This window comes from Lissotriton helveticus, chromosome 3_1, assembly GCF_964261635.1.
Source record: "Lissotriton helveticus chromosome 3_1, aLisHel1.1, whole genome shotgun sequence".
Lineage (NCBI taxonomy): Eukaryota > Metazoa > Chordata > Amphibia > Caudata > Salamandridae > Lissotriton > Lissotriton helveticus.
In genome coordinates, this window is record NC_136061.1 from 160,295,756 (window position 1) to 160,318,848 (window position 23,093).

The following is a 23,093-nucleotide window of genomic DNA, read 5'->3' on the forward strand; positions in this document are numbered from 1 at the left end:
TGGTGACCTTGATGAGTGTACCTTAGCTAGCAGAGATGATGGGGAAGGACAGGAAGTGCTTAGTGTGATGAACATAGAGCTATTTGATGGCTACTAAGGTTATGCAATTAGGGGGAAAGGAACTGTCAAACTAACTTTTGATGATTGACTATAGTGAACCATTTCTATATTATTTTTTCTGCTCCTGCTACCCTGCTCACTGGATGTGCCCATCTCAGAGGCGACCCAAGGCGTGCCTTGATATTAGAGATATTAATTTTGCAAACCAGCTTCCTCGGCTGACCGGTGATACGTATGATGGCAACCTACTAGCTCTCACAGTAGGTAAAATATTCACCTGCTCGTATCCGGGTGACAATTTCAGCATGTGATCATTACTAGTACTGATCTGTAGTAGGGTATTAATCAGCATCTTGCCTTCCTTTGGGGACCTCGTCGCCATTACTGACAAAAACAGTTCACTACGATAGATTACGCCACCACACCCTTTTCCTGGTCAGGTATCACTTTCTAGAAAGTGGTTTAAATCCGTTATTGGCCTGTTTGGTGCTTTGTAAACAAAGTCACGAAGTTTATGAAGCGCCTTCCAAGAGTTCTTATGCAAGAAGAGGAAAATCACATGTGAACGGCACTGGCAACAGCAGGAAAACATGAAAAATTATTTCAAAGTACTGTTTGCTCTGTTGTTTGGTTGGTATGCAGAATGGCTTTTAACCCCTTGTGTGCGCGTGTCAGCCAACGGCCATCGCGAGCACTAGCTCGGTAGTGCTGCGCACGTCCTTTGGCCGACGCGCCCCTGTCCACCTAATAGAACTACCGCACCGCAGCGGAATTTGCGCCGTGGTAAAGGAGTTAATGCTGGGGTGTATCCATCTGGGTTGAAATGTAAATTGTGACATTGAAATGAGTTATTGCAACAGCTTTCTAAAATAGCTCTGGCTGCAACAGAGACAATTTGAGGCATAGTAAAAGTGGGTAAGTATCTGCCCAGGGCTCCCCCGTCCCCCGACTCGTAGAAAGTGAGCTTTCGCCCTATATCACATATGTCTATTTCTCATCTCTGTATATTCAATACTGTTTGGCATTATGAAACTTGAATTAGCAGAAAATTGATCATTTAAATAGAAATGAATTCTAAGCAGGGTCCTTAAAATATGTCTTGACCCGATCCCATAAATCCTTAAGGTGACACTTCTCTGGCATTGAATGTGCCCTATGGACTAGGGCCTTGGACAGCAGTGCTTTATATCTACAGTGCAGTAGGGTGAACTCGAAGGAAAAAGCAGCGTCTGCCCGTGTTGCTAAGAGCTGTACGTCAAGGGGTGACTATAAATCCCGCGACGGCTCAGTCATAGCATTTCTGTTAATGACATCAATGTATTTATTGTGCTCTCAATGAGTAGCCACATTATTCAGACACTGTACAAGACTATCTGTGCTACTGTGAGTACAAGCTGGGGAAGGAAATGTTTGTATGATATTAATAATTTATTATCTGCCCTACTACCGTATGGAAGACTTAACAAAATGGATTTGATCCAGCATTATCTGGGCCTACTTGCTTACCATTCATTGGTCCTTTAACAGCCCTTTTTCTATGACTGAGAGGTGACGGGAGTTAGCATTAACATCAATAAATTAACAGTGCAAACCATTTTGCTACACAATGAGGACCAGGAATCAATAGCTTGTGTTAAGAAGATCTATTTTCTATTAATAATCAATTTCAAATACAACACTCTCAGTTTCATGCTGTAGAGATACAGAAACAACAACTGGGATTCCCAGGCGCCTAATGAGATTAAGGCAAATTTGTATCAAACAGACAAGCAATTTGGCAAGGCAATGTCGTACCTACCAGTGCCCCCGCATCAAAATCTTCTGGTCCTCAGAGAACAATCTAAGGGTCTCTCTCATATACATTAGTAATTTAGAAGTTTAACTTCCATAGGATAGTTTATGAAAAGGAACTTAGAAGCAAATCAGGTAGGGCAATGTTAGCATCTGAGAACCTCAGTCAAGAGTCTTCTCCGGGTCAGGAGTAAGTGTCACCCTAAGCCACACTTAGGAAAGAATAACAAAGGCATTGAGGTATATAACCTCTCAAAGTCCATTCAGATGGCAGGGGCTCAAGGAAGGTGTCTGCTGGGGCAAAAGGTAGTAAGGGATCCGCAAAGCATCTGCAAGGGGTTGGTGAGAGATCTGCAAAGCATCCGAGTAAAAGTCCAGGGGAGCACTACATTATAACATACAAAGTCCTTTAGGCAACACCCCCTCGCTCACACCATCAGGGGTCCACTGTACTTGCCAAATTTTCAAGTTTCAGACTGCAACATTGCTGGTTTGTCCCATACTGGACATGGGAATGACATGTTACCCTCAGACATGCGTAGATGGAAATTATTTGTTAAACAGTTTATTCAGTTAGCGCTCTGCCTCTCAGTGTACCTTTGTCAAGGTTCATTTCTCAGGATCCTATTCCCCCTGTCTCTGGTGCAGTAATGTATCTGTTGTAAACAAAATGTTGAGTTAGCAGAAAAATGAAATCATCTTTATGCAGCATGATGAAATACAGGCCTACTCCAAACAAGTTTAAACGTTAATTTTAATGGTGCATATTTAAACATAAACAAATATACGTTTCTAATGCATTAGGTTTCATACTACATATAATATTCAATAAATCATAACAATATTCAGTAGTAAGTATGACTGAACACTACATTTAAATAAAATATATTGAATATTAATGCACAAATTACATGAATCTCATAAAGTTTCTAGTGGGATTATTTTCTACATATATGATGAAGGCTTTTATCATATTTTAAATTCAATAAATGTTGTTCACGTAGAGTATCACTCATATTAGGAAAGTCACATTTCATCTCTATGGTGAGTACATTGTCTACTGAATGATTTTTAAATAATAACACTTACTTATGGCAAAACATTTATGTGAATAAGTTCTATAATCCTACAGTGAAGGCACTCTTTAATAATGTGAAGTGCAACACTTACATTAGTTAATTAACCCATACATGAATTAAGTGCCAATTGCATATTTATTTTGTGTTTAAGTGTCTGTGGCGTATACAGGGTGGGCAACCTTTGTACTGCACCAGTATGTAGTGGTAACTGCACTGAAAAAGATGTGCCGGTGAATTCACAATGTTATCGTATCCGAAAAAAACTCTATAGGGAGAAGCGAAAGCCAACACATACTGGATAATTTGTTATTTTTTTTAATGTGCAGCTACTCATTGTCTGTGACTCAGCAAATTGCATTACATCACATTCATTACCCAGTGTCAGAACACCTGTCCGTAAAATTCATACTACAAACTAAAAACAATTTGTGATGTATGTTCATACACAGGGTCTTAAACTAAAGTCAGCCATGAAAAATGGACCATCGAAATACCTGCAAACAATACCTATTCGCAAGGAGCCAGATGTCCAAAACTGGGCACTATAAGCATGCCATCTCTCCACAAGTAGCGTCCAGGCCCTACTCAGACCACTTCAATGCACTTCTGTGAAAGGCAGGAGCACCAGTGGCGTAATAATAGCCCCCGCAGTGTAGCCCCCCCACGCCCCAGAGCTCCTCCAGGACCCCCTTCCGGCACTGTGCAAAGGCGGTGGGCTTCTGGCATAAGAGCTCCTGGTTGGATCCAGAACATGGGGGGCCCCCTCCATGTAGCTTGGAGCTTGGCCACCCCCTCAAGTTTTGTTACGTCACTGAGGAACACTCTTCTTTGCTCTCCTAATTGTCACTAATTTCAGATTTTAAAATGCAGGGGCGTGGACAATAGAAGGGTAGTCTGATGTTGGAGTTGTTGCGTGTGCACTGTACACCTGAGGATGCATCTGTGCATTAGAATGCACATGGGAGCATTTAAGGCAATCCCCCTCCATGAGATGGTGGCACTGGGCTTCCAAAGCTTAATTAGTCCACAGGAAAGATTAACTATGCATTGAAGTTTATAACTGACCCTAAAGAAACCTTACATCTGCACACCGTGGTTCTGCCATGGATGGGCATATGATGGATGTGACTGGACATTTGATACTCTACTTTAATATGTGATGCTCTCTCTGATCATTTTGATTTGTGCCTGGACATTCTGTGCTGTGTCTGGGCATTCGAAACTGGGCCTGAACACTTGTCCATGGGCATATTATGGTGGCACAATTTAGGTCATTGGGCCTGGGTATTGGTAACTGTGCCTGGACTGTGAGGCTGGCTTTGAGCATGTTGGGCTGTATTTGGCCATTTGGTACTGTGCCTGGACTTGTCAGACTGTATTCAGGCATATGGGGCTGTGCTGGGTGCCTAATGGAGGTGTCTGTGCATTTCAGACTGAATATGTGCAGTTGCTGTTGTTCCCTTTGAGATTACAGTCTGCATTTGAAGCTGCAATTCGAAGTTTGATTGGGATATTTGAGGCTATGCTCTGCATTCGGGACTGCTGGGCATATGGGCTATGCTTAGGATAGGAGGGTTGTTGCTGGGCATTTAAGGCTCTAATTGATCATATGTTGACTATGCCTGGCTCATAATGGCTGTAGCTGGGCAGCTGATTGCTGTGCACTGACTTATAGTTATCAACAGCAAAATAATCGACTGTCCTAATAAGATCCCATTGCTGGTGCACCATTGCTAACTAATCTAGTAAACAAGGTCAATTTACATCGCTTACAAATTCCAACTATAGGGAGGTCACTGTTTTTTTGTAAATGAACATTAGTTGGACATTTACTAAAAAATAGAAATGTTAACCAAACTAAATGTCCAGCTCATTTAGCAACTTTCTGTCTGTTAGTCTTTTAGTGATTATACGAGTGAGAGGCCTAGTGACATCATTTCATGTGATGTTATTATGGTAACATGTCATGTGATGACACTACCACTACATTCTGGTATTGTGGTGACTAAGCATCATTGACAAAATGTAATACCAAACTGTCTAATATATATTTTTTTATATACATAGTGAAAAGTAAATATGGAAACTCCATCTGATGTTCCTTTAGGGGGTCTTAGAAAACTATCTCTTTCATTTCATATTATTTGAGTACGGCCTTGATATGGTGCTCTGGAGCACACCTCGATACCAGTACTGTGCACCCTTTTTCACTCTGAGATAGGTTGAGTATATTTAGCCAAAGACTTCACCTTTATGCTAATGGATATGCAACCGGGGACATGTTTGGCTCAATGAAGGTGAAGCATGTTTGATAGATGGTGCACAATTCTACTGAAGGATAAATTGATTTTAGAGCCTTAATCTCTTATTACAGGCTGGGGAGAAAATAAAGGGATATTTATCGCATGTGGTGAAAAAAGTTACCCATGGTTGAGTTATTGACCACGTTTGGTAAATACATCTGATTCCGAGTTTACAACAGTAAAATGGGGCATAACATGCTGAATCACTTTTAACGCAATGAATTACACATGTTGTGTCTTCTCCAGGTCTTTTTCCCTGATAAATATCAGCAGGTCATATGAGTTGGCTATTATTGCATGTGAATAATTATTTCACCCAACACAAAGCTGTCGGTGATAATTATCACCTATCACAAGTTTTTTCTGTATAACATGAAGATTTAAATTCCGGATGTTCAATCTGGAATTATATTATGGTATGTTCCCATGATAAATAGGTTTGCCTTACTGATACATATCACAAAACCCATTATTCCAAAATGTGTGGTAACTCTCAAGCCACTTGTAACTTGTGGCGGCTCCTACACTAAGGAAGAGGAGCGTTGCCCCACAAGAAAAATACAATTATACTCAGATTTTCTAATTCTCTTGTACATCTTTGATATGAGTGACTAAAGGTCACTTGGTGTAAAATGGTCATAGGGCTATTTGGAAGTCAGAAGAACCTGACCCTTGGTCTCTAGCTTTGTTGCAAAACCTGAGCAGGTAACTTGCACTTCCCACAGGAAGTTAGTGTGAAATCTTGTATCGGTTTTCCCTAAAGCAGACTATCCTTTACCATCTAAAAGTTACCTTTTGTGGTTGTATGCCAATTTCTACACTGCATACCATTGGCTACTCTTTGAACACTTAGCGGCCCTATAATCCTAACTCAGGTGGGTTTTCTGCTTTAATCCGCTGTTCATTTGGTGCGAACAGCTTAAACTGGGAATATCGAATCCTGAATATCCATAGGACAGAATATCCGCACAACAATATTGAGAAACAAAATACCGAAAGGTAAGTGTCTATACATTTTCTATACCGGACTCCACAAACTTGTTTCTTGGTCATATATATCTTCAAGGTACGTAGATGTGGAGTTAACAATAGTAAATCCTTACCACCACCTGTACAGTTACCTTTCACTATATTTTGGTAATGACTTTCTGTCCCTTCGATGTTCCGGATTCCAAATTCCCAGCCACAGTCGGTGCAAACGGGTTATCTCTCGAAGTTCGCACTGTGTGGAATTTAAACTTCTATTTCCTTTTGTAAATTGGGTGGATTTTACATATGTGTAACATACTCATCTATAATGACTCTAAATACTTTTCCTTTGTGAATTAGCCCCAAAGATTGTTATATTCCCCTTGCAAGACGTGATTCATACATCTATAAAGAAAAAACCCTCAGAACACCTGTAAAGTAAACAGTTTCCAAGACCTGCACTAGAGAATTGATCAGAGTACACTTCACTTCTCAAGTAGTTTGACACATTTAGATTTTGGATTCTCTGCAAATGTTAACTTTACTTTTACAGGTTTCTTTGCAGCCTGGGCGCAGGTGCTGTTCACAGAATACCTCTCTTAAAGACTAATTTATTGAACAATGGCTCTTAATTGCATGATTCTCAAAGACTTGGCAGCAACACAGAGCGAATATCACATGCCTTTTAAAAGTCTCATTAAACAGGCTTCTTCAACAAAAACACACTGATGAAGGGTTTAATAATGTGGGCTATGAATAACAGTCCTTGAATTACACCATATAACAGCAAGATTTTCTTTGGTAACTGTCTGTATGACTGAATGTATGAATGAATGTCACCACTGGCTGAAATTAAGCACGGCAGCATCCTCTTCAAGATCAAAAAGTCTAGGTGTTAAGGAGGGGTGGTGCTGATCCACCAGTCTCACATCATTTTCAGAGCACTGAATAGTGCATACTCGTGGAATCTTATTTGTCTTACCTCCTTCATCACGGGTTCAGTCATCTGCCACCCTCCACAAAAGTGAAGTGAATTCATCTTTATTAAACAATCATGTGCTAAGGCTTCTTTGCACTACAGAGAACATATGGAAAGTAGCACTCACAAATTAGAATTCAGATTTACCTAGTTATAAAAAGGGCAGAAAGAAACAGAGGCATGTCCATTCAGTTTGGCAGCTATGAGTCCAAAAGAGGCCAGGTGATTATCAGTGGACTAGCCATATCTTTGGCATGTTTCTAAAAACTCAACAGACTGGATTTGTGATGCAGATTTAGACGGCAATGTTTGCAGTTGCTTATAAAAAAGCCCACAAATAGTACCAAAACACAAAGGCATCTCAACACGCTACAGGGAAACTGGGCAATCATATATACTTACAACAAAGCTTCACTATTGACTCCTTTATCTCAAGTATGTTTGAGCAAAAGTAATTTGACTCATCTCAACTAAAGTGGCTTAAATAATTCACAAGGCCAACCTACAAGTACAATTATTTCATCACCAAAAGAGTCAAGTAAAAATCCAGAGTGGCTGAGTGTCCCAAGTGGTCACACAGTGAACAACAAATAAACATGTATGTACAGTAACAAACTGTAATCTCAAAGTTCAAGCAGCGTATGTTATCATCAATCATATTGCTAGATTACTCCTTTAATCAGCCCAGACGCAGTCTGTTATAATGCCAATGAATTTCGACCCAGGTCATACTTTTCAAGGTCATCATGAGGACTGAAATGAATGGGGACACAATTAGGGCCTGATAATGAGTTTTTGCGATGTGGGAGCGGTGCAGCAGGCCACAGCCCGCACCCACAACGCCAAACCTCACAGCCAGCGGACCGCCAGATTACGTGTTCCCTCGTGGTCTGGTGGGCGGTCCTGTGGCCTTCCCAAGGCAGTGCCTATTAAAAAGGCACCACAATGGAAATGCTAATGGCTGTTCCTGCACGGCATGGACTGTGCCTATTAAAAAAGCCTATTAAAAAAGAGGTTTAGTCCTCCCAGTAAGATGATCATATTGGAAGGCAGCATAGCAGTCGCTGTTGGCAAAATGCCCAGTCATTAAAAGGATTGGTATGAGTGCTGGGTACATAGACTAAGGACAGTTCGTTAGCGGGCCGCCTTCTCTCTGGTTGATGGTATCTGAAATTGTTTTCAGATAATTAGGGATTTTGGATTAGTCAGCTCTGTGGGGGATCACCACAGTTTCAAAATAGCTCTGTTGTGACAAGGGAGCCAATGTAGTGGTCACACCAAAGGTGAAATATGAACACTGTGGGAGAGAACGAAAATTTGGGGTGCCACAGTGAAGAACCGGGTTTTCTTAGAACCCAGCGGTGCCAGGGACACACCCGAAGTCTTCGGATTCACCTGTCTTGGTATACAGAGACACAGAATACTTCTGGTTGGCGTCAGAGATCAAATTTATTAGCTGCAGCTAGTAGCAGTAAACCAAGCAATACAACACGGTGTACGACTCAGAAAACTGCTCAATTTTCGTAGAGCAAGACAACACCTTTTATGCGGTTTTCAGTTAATTACGAATGCACACCCTCTGCGGCAAATTCTGACCAATGAAATACATTTTACATACATTATTACATTCCAAAAAGCTCACTTTACATCGTACCAACCCACAAGTTAATTATTAGGAATGTCCCAAATTCAATTTCCACAAGTCGGACAAACCCATAATTGAAAGCACTACCCATGTAATGAAAAGTCGTAAGGAAAAGAGCAATTCAGATGTTGAGTAGGATAAGATATGTGCAAGAACACTAAAAGTTAACGATATCCTGAACATTGATTAGAATTTCGGACAACGATCAGTTAAAGAAATTGGCTTCGTGGAAGGGTCAGTTTCAGGTGACGGGGTCAGCGTCTTACAGTTCACTCGCAAGTCGAAAAGGGCCTGTTAATGCTTACATGAACAACGAAGCCCATGCAACTTCGTTTGTTCGTTTACTTCCAAGGCCTACGTGAGGGCAACATAAAATGGCGTCTCGAGCAACGCAAACAAAATGGAGTCCGGTCCCGGAAACCACGGAACCTCAGACCCTCCTTTTGCCATTACGTAGGCAATAACCTAAACTCACGTCAATCTGAATCCAGGTCTATATCTATTCTCATCAGGTCATCAAGGTGTTGCTGTAACATCATCTTATTATCCTTCACTTGTCTCGGGGCAGGTCTTCTCACACAGATCGTAGCACAAAGGCCACAAATGGCGGGATCACACTGGATGCATAAGCAACACGAGAAAAGGATTGCTAAAGCCATACCAAGAAACATCAGAATCTTCCATCCCCATTTGGACAGCAGTTCCCAAAACCATCCTATCAACGACCAGTTCCCTTCGTCTACATGTATAGACTCAGCGGACTTATGCAACTTCAAGATGGCTTGGTACACTGTCGGGGCGTTATCTGGTATGAAAATGCAGCAACTAGACCCGATCAATTTACATACTCCACCTCTATCTGCAAGTATAATATCTAAAACAAAGCGGTTCTGTAATGTCATAAGGCGATCCGCTTGAAGCTCAGCTGTAATATTGCTAAGGGCACCTGCAGTTTCATTTATGGTGGCCTCGACCACTCTCGTAACCTGACGAATATTCCTACTATTGGCCATAGGACCCCAAAAGGACAGGAAACCCTTAAAGAAGTCTCCAACTTCTTGTGCGACAGTATCTTTCGCATCGATAACACCTCTACCATATCTTGTCTTGTGGTAATCAAAAGCAGCTGTATACGTAGGGGGAAGCAAAAATGCCACATAACATGTGCCTGAAAAATCAGAAGGCAACCATGTATATGCTCTGTCGTAACAAACAAAATACGTGCCTTTAGCGGGCACGAACGGTGGAGATTTCTGGGACGTATAAACATAGGTGTGAACACACACACTCTTACCAAGCTGAGCTCTCGGATTCTGACCATTACCTTGCAGACAAAAATGACCTCGGTGGGGTATAATCCAAATAGGAGGAGACCTTTTCTGTCTCTCTTTTTCTGTCAGACTAATGCAATATCTCGTCTTGTTCCAACCAACATATGCTCGTACCTCATCTTTAGGGATAGCATTATACGCATCGATATCTCTAATCATATCGACTATTCCCCGTATTAAAGCATTATTACTCACATTATCTTTGACGGAACGTACAGGAGATGCTTCATTTGTATAGATAAACATCAATTGGAGTGGGGGGGCGGAGCTTGCCAGCGCTAATGGTGGATGCGTAGAGGCAGAGCTCCGCGCCATTGCCCCTATAAATCCTGCATCCAGATCCTCTAATACCGGAGCCTTGCCCCCCCTGCGAGGGGTGTCCTACATCGGTGGCCGGCGGACCCTCCGGTGATGACTCTTGCCCTCCCGCGGCCCCTGGAGACGGAGTTCCGGTCGGGAGCAGCACTCTCGCGGACTGGGCCGCGATCCCCGGCCTCTCGTGAGAGGCAGCCTGGAGTGCGTCGCAGTGCGTGCGGCTTCCCGGAGGAGGTGGACCCCGACCCCCGGGACCCAACAGTGAGCAGAGACCGAGGCGGTCGAGGGAGACCCCCGAGGGCAATAAAGAGGTGAAACGCGCTGCGGGGGGACCGGTGGGGGGGCCCCTGTCACCTGACCACCGGGAGCCTGGACTTTCTATGGCTGGACTGGTGAGTCGATGGCCCCGCTGCCCCGTCATCGGAGACATTGCGATCAGCGCTCCCCCTGCACCCTGGGGGGCAGCTGATTGCGGAGAAGTATCGTGCTAAGCGCGCAATCTGCAGAGTGCCACGTGCGCTTACCTCCGCGAGCGAAGAACTGCTGCTGCGAGTGACCCCCTGTCTCCCTGCTGTTTCCCCGGCTTGGGGGGGTGAGAACCCAGACCTCTGGAGCGCACCTGGAGCTGGCTGTAAAAGGAGGACGCGGGTGACTTCACGTGGCTGTGGGAGTGTGGCGAGGCCTGTTGCCCCTCCCCCCCCCTCATGCCATCTTGCAGCAGGGGCCTGCGGCTGCCGGGTCGGCACGAGAGGAGTCAGTCCCGGTGCTTGAACAATCAGAGACACTGGCGGTGTGGCCTGCATCGCACTCAGCGAGGTGGTGGAGTGGACCGGTGAGTGTGTGCTGGGTCCAGATTCTATAGTGTTACCCTCACCTCCCGCAGTGGTGCCATTGTCCGGGACCAGGGACACTGGGGGGAGATCTACACGACCACTTTTAACGCTCCCAACTGCTCCGTCGGGAGGGGGTCCTCATCCGGGCCTGGTGCCAGCCGATATCAACACTTCTATATCACTGCTACTGCGGAGCGAATAGTGCGGAGACTACGGGACATAGCTGGGCCCCATGCGTTCCGGTGTAGGCCTTGCCGCAAGTCTTACTGTCATACCGTGAGTCCATCGGGGGCAGCTGGAAGAGTGTGCAGCACTGGGACGTCGACACTGGGGGATTGTAGTGCTGGATATACGCCTGGACAAATAGAACGGTGTGTGCCGGCTGAGATGCCTGGAGAATCCGGCAGGCCAGTGACTGCACGGGGACTGACTGGGGCATACCAGGCGACTGGATTACCCCCTCACCCTCTGTTGCTGATCGAGAGGGACTAGGGGTCTTGGCTTTCGGCTGTTCCACCATGGGCAAGGGAGACAACACCCAGTCCAAATTGATGTTTGACCAACGGCGCACGAAGGTGCCGGATTCACAAGCCCCAGACCCTTCGCCGCGAGGCGGAAGCCCAGAAGGGTCGCTGTGTGCGGAGATCAAGAGTATGCTGACAACCATGGAGAAAGGTCTGCAGGACAGTATGGCCTCAATTGACTCGAAGATAGATGCCCTCACGTACCGCACGGACCGAATATCAGAACGAATAGACAAACAAGCGGAACGTATTGACATGTCTGAGAGGCGGCTCACGGAAGTAGAGGAGGCGCAGATGGAATGGGACAAGGACCGCAAACAGTTTAGTAGGCTTCTTCAAGTCATTCAGGATAAGTCGGAGGATTTGGAGGCTCGGTCGAGGCGGTCGAATATCCGCATTACGGGGGTCTCGGAGACGACACACACTGAGAAGATGGAACTCTTTGTGGAGAAACTCCTGGTCACTCTCCTGGGAGACGATGTCTTCTCTCCGATGTTTATAGTGGAGAGGGCCCACCGCACACTTGGGCCTCGTCCGCGCACGGGTGCTCCCCCGAGGCCAATAATAGCCAAGCTACTGAACTACAGAGATAGAGACGCTGCGCTGAGGGTGGCAAGAGACAACGGGAAATTACAGTTTGAGGGTATGGATATCTCCTTGTACCCGGACTTCACTGCGAAAGTGCAGGAGGAAAGACGGCGCTTCGCCCCACACAAGAAGCAACTTCGTGAACTTGGTTTGGACTATGCCATGCTGTACCCGGCGAGGCTGCGGATCAATAGACAGGGTCACTCTCACTTCTTCACGGATCCGAGAGAACTCCAGAAATCGTTAAAGGAATGGTCCAAGGAGCGACGGGGCAGCCCGCGGACTCAGCATGGAGAGCAGAATGAGGATAGTCAACTGGATGATCAGGAATAGTATGTCCGGAACTGCCTAGCTCATCACAACGCACTGTTAACTGAAAGCTGGTGGGTGAATGAAGTACTTGGACCATTACTGCGGCCCCCCGGTGGGCCTTGGCCCTTCGGTCTACAGGGAGGAAGGGGGCCTGTACTTGATTCGCAATGCTGCGGAGGGGTGAGATCTTTCCTTTTCTCCTATTTTGGGTTACAGATATGTTCGTCCCACTGACTGTGTTTGGAGGCGGATTGCAGCTACACCGTAATGACAATGATTGTTGTGTTTCTGCCATGCTAAACGCGCCATGCAGAAATGAGGGAGAACGCAATTGGGACCCCGTGGGGTGGGGAGGTGGGCTTCTATTGATGAACACTACAGGGGTACTGGCGCTGGGGAGCTTCGGAAGGTAGCAATGCTGCAGTTCTGTTAATTGCATCTCCTGGTGACCTCTGCCCTAGCGCTTTTTGCTCTACAGGTCCCTAGAGGGCCTAGTTTGGGGACTGTTCATGATGGTTTGGACTTTGGGAGGAGGGAGGGAGGGACGGTGTACTGTCTGGCCAGGCTGGGGGAGGTCGGCTGTGGGAGGGGGAATGGAGATGGTGGGATTGTTTGGTTGTTTGGGGGAGACTGTTGCTGAAAGACATGCCTTCCGGTCCTGTTAGTCAGGGATCGCACTTGTCGATGTATACACGTCGGATCCTGGTGTTCAGGATCCAGCAAATGGTGATTGTTGGCAGTTTGTATGTACACACGGGATGGCTGATACTGGAATGACGACTGCGGACGATGCTCGGGACTCGCTAAGAGTGATGACGTGGAATGTGAGAGGACTGAATGACTATCGCAAACTAAGAAAGGTTTTAAGTTACCTGCACAGACACCACATAGATTTAGCGCTCCTGCAGGAGACTCACCTTCCTCTCGACAGTAAGATGCTCACTGCCAGGGGACTTGGGGGTAACAGTATAGCCGCTGGGTTTACAACAGATGCCAGGGGTGTGATCACATGGGTTAGCCCTCAATCTAAATTACAACTGAAGGTGCTTACAGTGGACCCTGCAGGCCGGTACTTAATCTCTAGATGCGTGGGAAGAGGGCACGACCTGATAGTGGTTAATATCTATGGTCCTAACTACGACTCCCCAGACTTCTATGATGCTCTAGCTACACAATGTAGAATCTATGGTGGCTCCAGAATGGTCTGGGGGGGCGACTTCAACTTAGTATTTGACCCAGGGCTGGACAGGTCTGCGGACCGAGACCGCCGACCAACGGCTGCGGCCACACTCATGCACTCAGAGTTAATGAAGCTTGATTTGGTTGATGTTTGGAGAAGTAGGCACCCCACGCAGGGCGGCTATACACATTACTCAGCATATCACAATATTCACACCCGGATCGATTACTGGCTAGTGTCTCAGGCCCTTGTCCGACACGTTACGGGATGCTTGATACTACCGCGCACCCTCTCGGACCACTCCCCGCTCTTGCTGGTCTTAGAGACACCGGGTAAGAGAATTCCCCCCTTCACATGGCGCTTCCCCCCTTACTCCTTATTGGACGATGTGTTCAGAGGAGAACAGGCAAAGGAAATAGACAACTTCTTTGCAACCAATGTGGGGACCGTAGAAAGTTTCCAGACGGTATGGGAAACGTTTAAAGTGTATATACGTCGTATTGCCATGTCTAAGCACTCTAGTGTGCTGAAATTTATTAGACAGCGGTTGAAGACGTTGGAAAGCCAGCTGGCTGCCCTTGAGGCGCAGCAGCGAAACTCTCCCGGAACAGGCACATCTTTGCATATTAAGATACTCCTCGCTGAATATAACGAGGAAGAGGACAGGGAGGTGCAACATATGGGCAAGTACGCCACTGCACGCACTTACGGGGAGGGGGACCGTCCCGGCTCTCTGTTGGCTAGAATCATACGCAACGATAGAAGACCGCTGGTAATAGATGAGCTGGTGACCCCGACGGGGGAAGTGATTGAAGGGGAAGAAGAGATCCTTGAGGAGTTTAGGAATTTCTACTCCAGTCTGTACAAATCTAGGTCCTCTCGAGTAGAAGAGGAAATCGACGATTACCTGAGCTATATCAAAATGCCCTTTCTGTCCAACGCACAGAGAGAATTCTTGATGTCGCCTATACAGAGGGATGAGATCACAGAGGCGCTAGAGGGGATGTGATCTGGTAGTGCTCCCGGGGCGGATGGGCTAACTGTGGCCTTCTACAAAGCTTTCAAAGATAAACTTGTGCCTTACTTATTCGCCCTTTTTGATGACATTTGTGTAGAGGGGAGCATGCCTGACACCATGAGGGAAGCCCTGTTGATCACAATTCTGAAGCCAGGGAAACCGGCTAACCAATGTGGCTCGTATAGGCCATTATCGCTGATCAATGTGGACACCAAATTATACGCCAAGGTGCTGGCCACCCGTCTGGCGCTCCTTGCGCCGGAGCTGGTTGCACCGGAACAAGCTGGTTTTATACCCACCAGAAACCTCACCTATAACATCCGGAAGGTTCTAGGGACCATGCAACATGTGCGCCAAGAGAACACAGCGATTGCGGTCTTCCTCGACATGGAGAAGGCCTTCGATTCCGTCGAATGGCCCTTCATGATCAGAGTACTACGGAAGCTGGGGTTAGGAGAACCCTTTCTTCAAATGATCGGAGCTTTGTACTATAGGCCCACGGCGAGACTGCGGATTGGTGACCGTGTCACAGCCCCCTTTGCGATAAGTAAAGGTACCAGACAGGGCTGCCCTCTGTCGCCCTTGCTGTATGCGCTGGTTTCGGAACCGTTGGCGTGCGCGCTCAGGGAATACCATAGGTTAGAAGGCATCAACTTTCCAACGTACAAGATCGGCATCTCCACCTACGCGGATGACACATTGCTGTACGTCTGTGATCCGGAAACGAACCTCTCATCGGTACTAAGAGAGGTAGTGAGATTTGGTGCACTTTCCGGTCTTAAGGTGACCTGGAACAAATCGGTGGCGTTTCCGTTAACTCCAGTGACGCTGCAGTTCGAGATGGAATACCCACCACAATGGACGTCGGAGCCGGTCAGGTATTTAGGCATCCAGCTGCACACAGATCCTGACGTTCTCATACGAGAAAATTACGGGGTAGCCTATACGAAATTGGTTGATGACGTGGATGCCTGGTGCAGGCTCCCTCTGTCATTAATAGGACGGATAGCCCTTATAAAGATGGTTGTTTTGCCTAGATTTCTGTTCCTCTTTAACAATCTACCGGTGGTCCTGTCTAAGGCCTTCTTCAAGACTTTGACGCAAACACTTATCAGACTCGCCTGGGGCGGCAAACAGCCCAGGGTCCAATGGAACGTTTTGATGCTCCCCTATGAGATGGGCGGGCTGGGGGCACCGGACATGGAACAATATTACAGGGCTGCACAGGCCTCACATCTCCATACCTGGATCCATGGGGACCCGGCTATTCCTCATGTGATTCTTGAGTGATTGTTTGCTGACCCAACCCCTTTGCCGGCTACAGTATTCTGGCCGATAGATCGCAGGGTCGGCAGGCTAGATTCTGTAACAGCTACGAACCATGCCTTGCATGCCCTCTCGCGAGCACAGGACTGTGAGCTCCTATACTCTCCCCATATGCCGATTGGGTGGGCGCTATGGCTAGCGCCCCTGGAGGAGGAAGGCGTCGTGTGCACACTGGAAAAATTAGGCGTTACAAAGATGGGGGACTTATTTATTGAAGGGGTGGTGAAAACCTGGGAGCAGATCACCGCGGCGGGAGTGGAGGCCACGCTGCTGCAGCGCTTTCAGTTTCATAGGATCCGCAGTGCCCTCGCTGATCTCTTGGGCCCGGACATGGCTGAACCCCCGGAAACCCCGGAGCTCACGTACGTGATTAAAACAGCTTCTCCCCAGAAAATGGTGAGAATAGGGGCCCGACAAAAGGCGCATCAGCTCTCGAAGGCCAGAATGGCGTGGCAGAATGATCTGCAAATGCAGATTGACGATGACATGTGGAAGTATTGCTGCTCCAACACGAGGAAACTGTCCCTAAACGGAAGACACAGACTGATCCACTTCAAATTCCTCCAGCGAGTATATTACACCCCGGAGAGGTTACATAGATATGGCCTCAGACAAACAGCGGAGTGTGAGCGGTGCCATGCGCAGCTGGCAGATTTCATGCACCTGGCGTGGTTTTGTCCGGGCGTTAACAAATTCTGGCAGGAGGTGTTTTTAGAAATGAGTGAGATACTGGACACAGACCTACCCCCTAACCCCGCACTAGCTCTATTGGGATATTCTAGGACGCTGCCCTTGTCTTTGCGCCGGCTGACAGATATGGGTCTACTGATTGCCAGACGGGTGGTTGCCTGTTGCTGGATGAGAGGCCCTCCCCCGACCAAAGCACGGTGGGTCAGGGACATGTTATACTGCTGCACACAATCAGAAACCTATAGTGAATTGCTCCCGCCCATGAGTCGGCCTAAGAATTTTTGGGGCCTGTACCAGACATTTCTGCACAGTAGAGACAGTGAGCAAGCGGCACTGAGTGAGACGCATGTGAGCCAGGAATGTTGGAAGGAGGGCGCTGGGCTTGGTGAAGGGGACACTTGAGGCACCCTATCGCATATGCAACTAGAAAGAGGCGAAGAGGAAGCTGGGAGGGGGGACATACGTGAAGGGCGGGAGTGGGGATGTCGATCATATACCCAGGAGGCGGGTACTCTGCAGTGGATGTGATTCTGTGTGGGACCCACGGTGCATTGGGAACGAATGGACTATAGCGGGAACTAGGGCTCATCCTGGACTAGCCCAATAAAGTCGAGCAATAGAGTGGTCGCTGAGTGACTGGACGACGGTATGAAGGCTGTTAGTTGGGGGGCGGGGGGACTGTTGGGGTCTGAATCTGTTTTTCTGCATCATAGGCTGTCTGTCCTGCTACACGTCCGGGGGGGATGCTTCGGTATTTTGGGGGGAGAGTGTGTGCACTGTTTGAATGGTGGGAGGGCTGGGGTGGGACAGAGGTATTGTGGAACATCAGAAGCATCCTACGTTTATAACATTTCTTTATGTTACTTGTCTTGCCCTACCTACTGCCGCCGGACCTCCGGGTTGTCGGCTCATCGGCTGTGTGAGATCCACGATGAGACATTTGGACTTGATAACCCCCCCTTAATGCCGGCCCACGCTGGGTTGGAGGCGGATGGCTGTATGTGATGCCTTGTTTCTTAATAAAAGTCTTTGCAAAAAAAAAAAAAAAAACATCAATTGGAGTGCCCATACTGACCCATTAGGTGAAAAAGGCAAAACCAAATATGGCATTCCCTTATCTGTTGTATGCGGCATAAGACCACATACCCAACAATTTGTGGTATTTACAACTAGCTGATGCTGGTGCAACATCTGTATAAACGAATTGTTCACAAATTCTGACCTTCGTGTCTGTTCATGTTCAGGCAACGTATGAAACTCATGTGGGGAAACAGTAGAAAAAGAAAGAGTAGGTTGGGAGGTAGATGCAAGCGTCTGTTGTGTGACATAGAAAATCCAACCCACACAAGCTAACGTAATATTCAAAAGCATTAGAAAACACAATATTAAAAAACATTTGTTACGAATCAATGTACACATTTTTGCTCTAAAATTAACTCTCTTAACACCCTTATCGGACTCAAGAGACTCCATCCTCTAACGTGCTGCTCACGGCTATTACCTTCTTCACTTAAGTGTGCGCCAAGATCTTACTAACGACGCTGAACCACAGACCTTGTGTCAATACGCGGCTCACCCCTTAAGGCTGTACCGCGACCCTGCAGCTGAGTCCGGATGGTGACTCGAAAAAGGAAAAAGTACAAAAAAAAAAGTCTCTTGATCTGACAAGGTGTATTTCACTACATGAAAAAAATTAAATTTTATTTGTCTATTTCAAATGTCTTTTTCGATCTCAGATTGTAGCGTTCTTTGCCAGGCACGGTTTGTTCCTCGAAAAGGTCCTCTGGATTTGTAGTGTCGATTCTCAAATGGGAAGGCACAGCAGCTTGCAGAATGTCATCATCCTCGTGTTCTGACTGAGTCCATGTCAAATGTGCATCACAAAATAGTACGAATCTAGGAATCCTTTCACACTCTGAGTCAGCTATTCCATCCCTCACCCACTTATCATACGGTAAGGGCAAAGGAACTCGTTTGTAGTGGGTGGCATGCACCCAATTCTTTTTACCAGCTACTCTAACAGCAGTCCGAGTTACCAGCAGAACTAAATAGGGACCAGTCCATCTCGGTTGCAAATTCTTGGTTCGCTGAAAATTCTTTATTAGCACCAAATCACCAGGTTGGATCGTATGGCCTGGATCTCCAGTAGCTGTCGGCAAACTGTCATAGACCTGTTGGTGGAGAACACGTAATTTAACAGTCAAGTCATGTAAGTAATCCACCAACATAGGGTACTCAGTGTCGCTATATTTCTTGGGACGAGGCACATTCCAAACATTCGCCGGACGACCAAACACGATTTCATACGGACTAAGTCCCACACGAGAATCCACAGTCGTCCTTGTTGACAAAAGAGCCAACGGCAAGGCATCCGGCCAAGTAAGACCAGTGCTCGCTTGAATCTTAGCTAGCTTCAGTTTTAGGGTGCCATTTTAGCACTCAACAAGTCCAACTGACTGGGGGTGATTCGCAGCATGGAATTTCTGACTTATTCCCAAACCAGAACACATTTTCTTCATGATCTGACCCACAAATTCACTCCCATTGTCCGACCATACAATTCTCGGCAAACCAAATCTAGGGAAATATTCTTTGAGCAAAACCTTGGCTGTAGACAAGGCAGTTTTATCCTTTAGGGGGTAAGCCTCTATCCATCTGGAAAAGGCGCAAACAACCACAAGGACATACTTCAAATTGTTGCATCTCTCCATGTGTATGTAATCTAACTGTATCACTTCAAACGGATACGTCAGAGGAGCAAAATGACCAGCTGGAGTTGGAGTTCCCTTTCCAGGATTGTATTTCAGACAAATCACACAATGCTTCACCACATTCTCAGCACATTTCGGATTTCCAGCATTCAGCTAAACTGGAGCCAACAACGTACATATCCCTTTCGAGCTAATGTGAGCCATTCCATGAGCCATAGTAACCACTGGAAGCACATACGCATCTGGCAACAACCATCGCTGGTGTTCTGACAACTCGACCCAACAACCTGTCGGATCCAACATACCCATAGTTTCTCTCCACATACTCACTTCTTTCTCAGTAGCTTCAGCCTGAATCATCTTCACACTTTCTATTGTGTCTTCACACATTCCACTTTCCACAACCCATCTTGCAGGACCAGCAACATACATTCGACTCATCATGTCTTTCACCGTTTCCCTCGCAACTTCATCCGCAAACGCAATCCCTCGACCTACATCGTCCACAACTTTCTTATGCGCACTACACTTCACAATTGCAATCTGCGTTGGGAGAGTAAGTGATTCCAGAAGTTCATTCACTAACTGCCCATGCTGAATTTTTGACCCATGGGAAGTTAGGAATCCTCTTTCTCTCCACAAACGTCCAAAGCTCTGGGCAACACCAAACGCATACTGGCTATCGGTATAGACATTCACTCGCTTTCCCTCTGACAACACACACGCTCTAGTCAGTGCTATCAATTCTGCTGCTTGCGCAGAATTCTGTGCTATGCGTGCTGTTTCAACAACTGTATGTAAAGTTGTGACGGCATATGCCGCAGTCGTCTCACCATTCGGAAGCTTGAAACACGAACCATCTACCCATAAGGTACCATCAACATTCTCAAGAGGAGTATCCTTTAGACCAACTCTAGCCTTCGTTTCTTCCTCTGTCCGAAGGAAGCAATCATGCTGCTCTTGAGCATCTGTCTCTACAGAAATCGGCAACAACGTAGCTGGATTCAACACATTACATCTTTTTATGTGCACATGGCTAGTCAACAGATCATCAACGTATTGAATAAGAGTAGCACCAGAAGGCTACACAAAACTATCAAGCTGAGTTTTCAACGCCTGACTATAGATTGAAGGACTTTCACAACAACCTTGGGGAGCTCTCTTAAACCGGAAGCTTCGTCCTCCTAAAGAGAAACCAAAAATATCTCTACTCTCCTCAGCAATCGGAATACTAAAGAAAGCATTCTTCAAGTCGATAACTGAAAACCAGGCTGCCGAAGCAGGAATCAGAGTCAACAAAGCAGTGATATCCAGGACAACAGGAAACTGTGGCACCACGATCTTATTCACCTCTCGAAGATCGATCACAAACCGGTACACAGGTGGCTGAGAAACATCAGCACGCTTAAGGACAGGCAAAACAGGACTGTTACACACATTACCTCTCGTTTCTTCAACTACCACCCTTCTCAACCAAATCATAGATAATCGCTAAAAGAGCTCTCTCGCCATCACTAGATATCTTATACTGCAGAATACGAGGTAGCCTAGCATTCGATTTGAGGGTAACAACATAGGGTGGAATCTGCAAAAGACCAACATCATTGGGACCCTTAGCCCAAAGCGTATCAGGAAGAGAACGCAATTCCAGTGGAAGACAATCTTTAGACAAATACATCAGAGAAATCACTCTCTTACCTAAGGTAAGATGTACTCCCGAAGGAGAACAATGTAATGTCGCATACAATCTTTTCAACAAGTCCAAACCCAACAGATTCTCACCACAACCAGTCGTTAGAATAAGAGGAGCTTCCAATTCACAAGGACCAATAGAAAGGGACAAAGGACTAGAAACCGGATTACGAACTGGGGCGCCTGAAAATCCTACGGAAACATTGGTCAAGCCAGACAAAGGTGCGCCAGGAAGTTTAGAGTGCATGATAGAACTCTTCGTCGCACCAGTATCCAAAAGAAAAGGTTCTACCACACCTGATGTAATCACTTCAACTTAAGGTCCACTCTGGTCTACTGGAACTGACACTACTCCCTCTCTTTGCCCATGGCTGTCCTAACTATTATTATAACCAACAATCTCACCTTCAACACAGTAATCCTCAACATAGTACTGGGCAAACTGACTACTCGGAACATTCTGTCTGTCAAAATAATTCGCAGAATTCTGAAAGGAAGAGGAACGCTCATTCTGGGGTAACACACCACGTCCCCTACCTCTAGGAGCTTGCTGAAAACTACCACGACCTCTCTGACCAGGTACACCATTTGCACGCTGTAACAGAGCTGGGCAATTATTCTTGAAATGACCTTCCTCTCTACAATAAGCACACTGATTAGGACCAGGAAAGAATCGCTGAGCATAAGGCTCAGGCTTCTGTAACAATCTCTGAAACTGTGGAGGTTGCTGAAACTGAGGCAGATTCTGACGAGGCGGGTAAGCTTGCTGCAAAATAACGTTCGTCTTTAGATCTTTAGTCTTCTTCTCTACTTTATCCTTCTCATCTTTATCCCTATTCTCGTAGTATTGTGCAGTAGCCAATATCTGGGCCGACGAAGAAACAGCCCATGAACTCTCAGAGTCCTTCAACTTATTAGAAAGCTCGGGAAGCAAGTTAAAGACAAATTTGTCCACGAACAACCTTTGACCACCTTCCGTACTCATGTCCTGACCACTATGATCGATAAACGTCTCTTCAAACCTAGTGAAGAAATCAGACACACTCTCATCTTTCTTTTGCTTACATGCTGCTAACTTATCCCAATTCACTCGTATAGGAGGCATCATAGTTTTCATCAAATTAATAATTCTACCAGGTAATTCTGCAACTAAAGGCTCAGGTTTGGCACCTCCTACCTGTCGACCATCTGCAGCAACAATATTAGCCCATGTATCGCCTAATTCTGCCGCATGATTCTCATGACGAATCTTCGCCCACATAGGTTGCGGAACTACATTACCCATCAACATATAGATGTCAGCTAAATTCATAATACACGCATCAACTGTCTGAGACAACGCCTTGTAATACCCAGCAGGATTCTTTCGAGGGTCAGGTAAGGTCTGCTTAAGAGCCAAGACCTCTGCTCTCATCCAAGGAATATGTACCCATACTCACTGAAAATGTGCCGGTACGGCATCAATGTTATGAGTGGCATCAGCCTGAACTGCGTCTCTCCATACAGGAGGAACCTCTCTCATAGGATACTGCTTCACTTTCCTCCTAACGGAGGAATCAGGTTCATACAATGGCTGAGGCGGTAACCTAGACCTGAAAGCAAGTATCGTCTCTACGGCATCTGTAACATCAGACTACACTATCGTCCCTTTAGCAAACTCTGACTGAACATCGAGCACTTCCTGCGGAATTGGACCCAACTCATTATCTTCCCATTCCTGACGCAGAAACATACACATTACATCAAA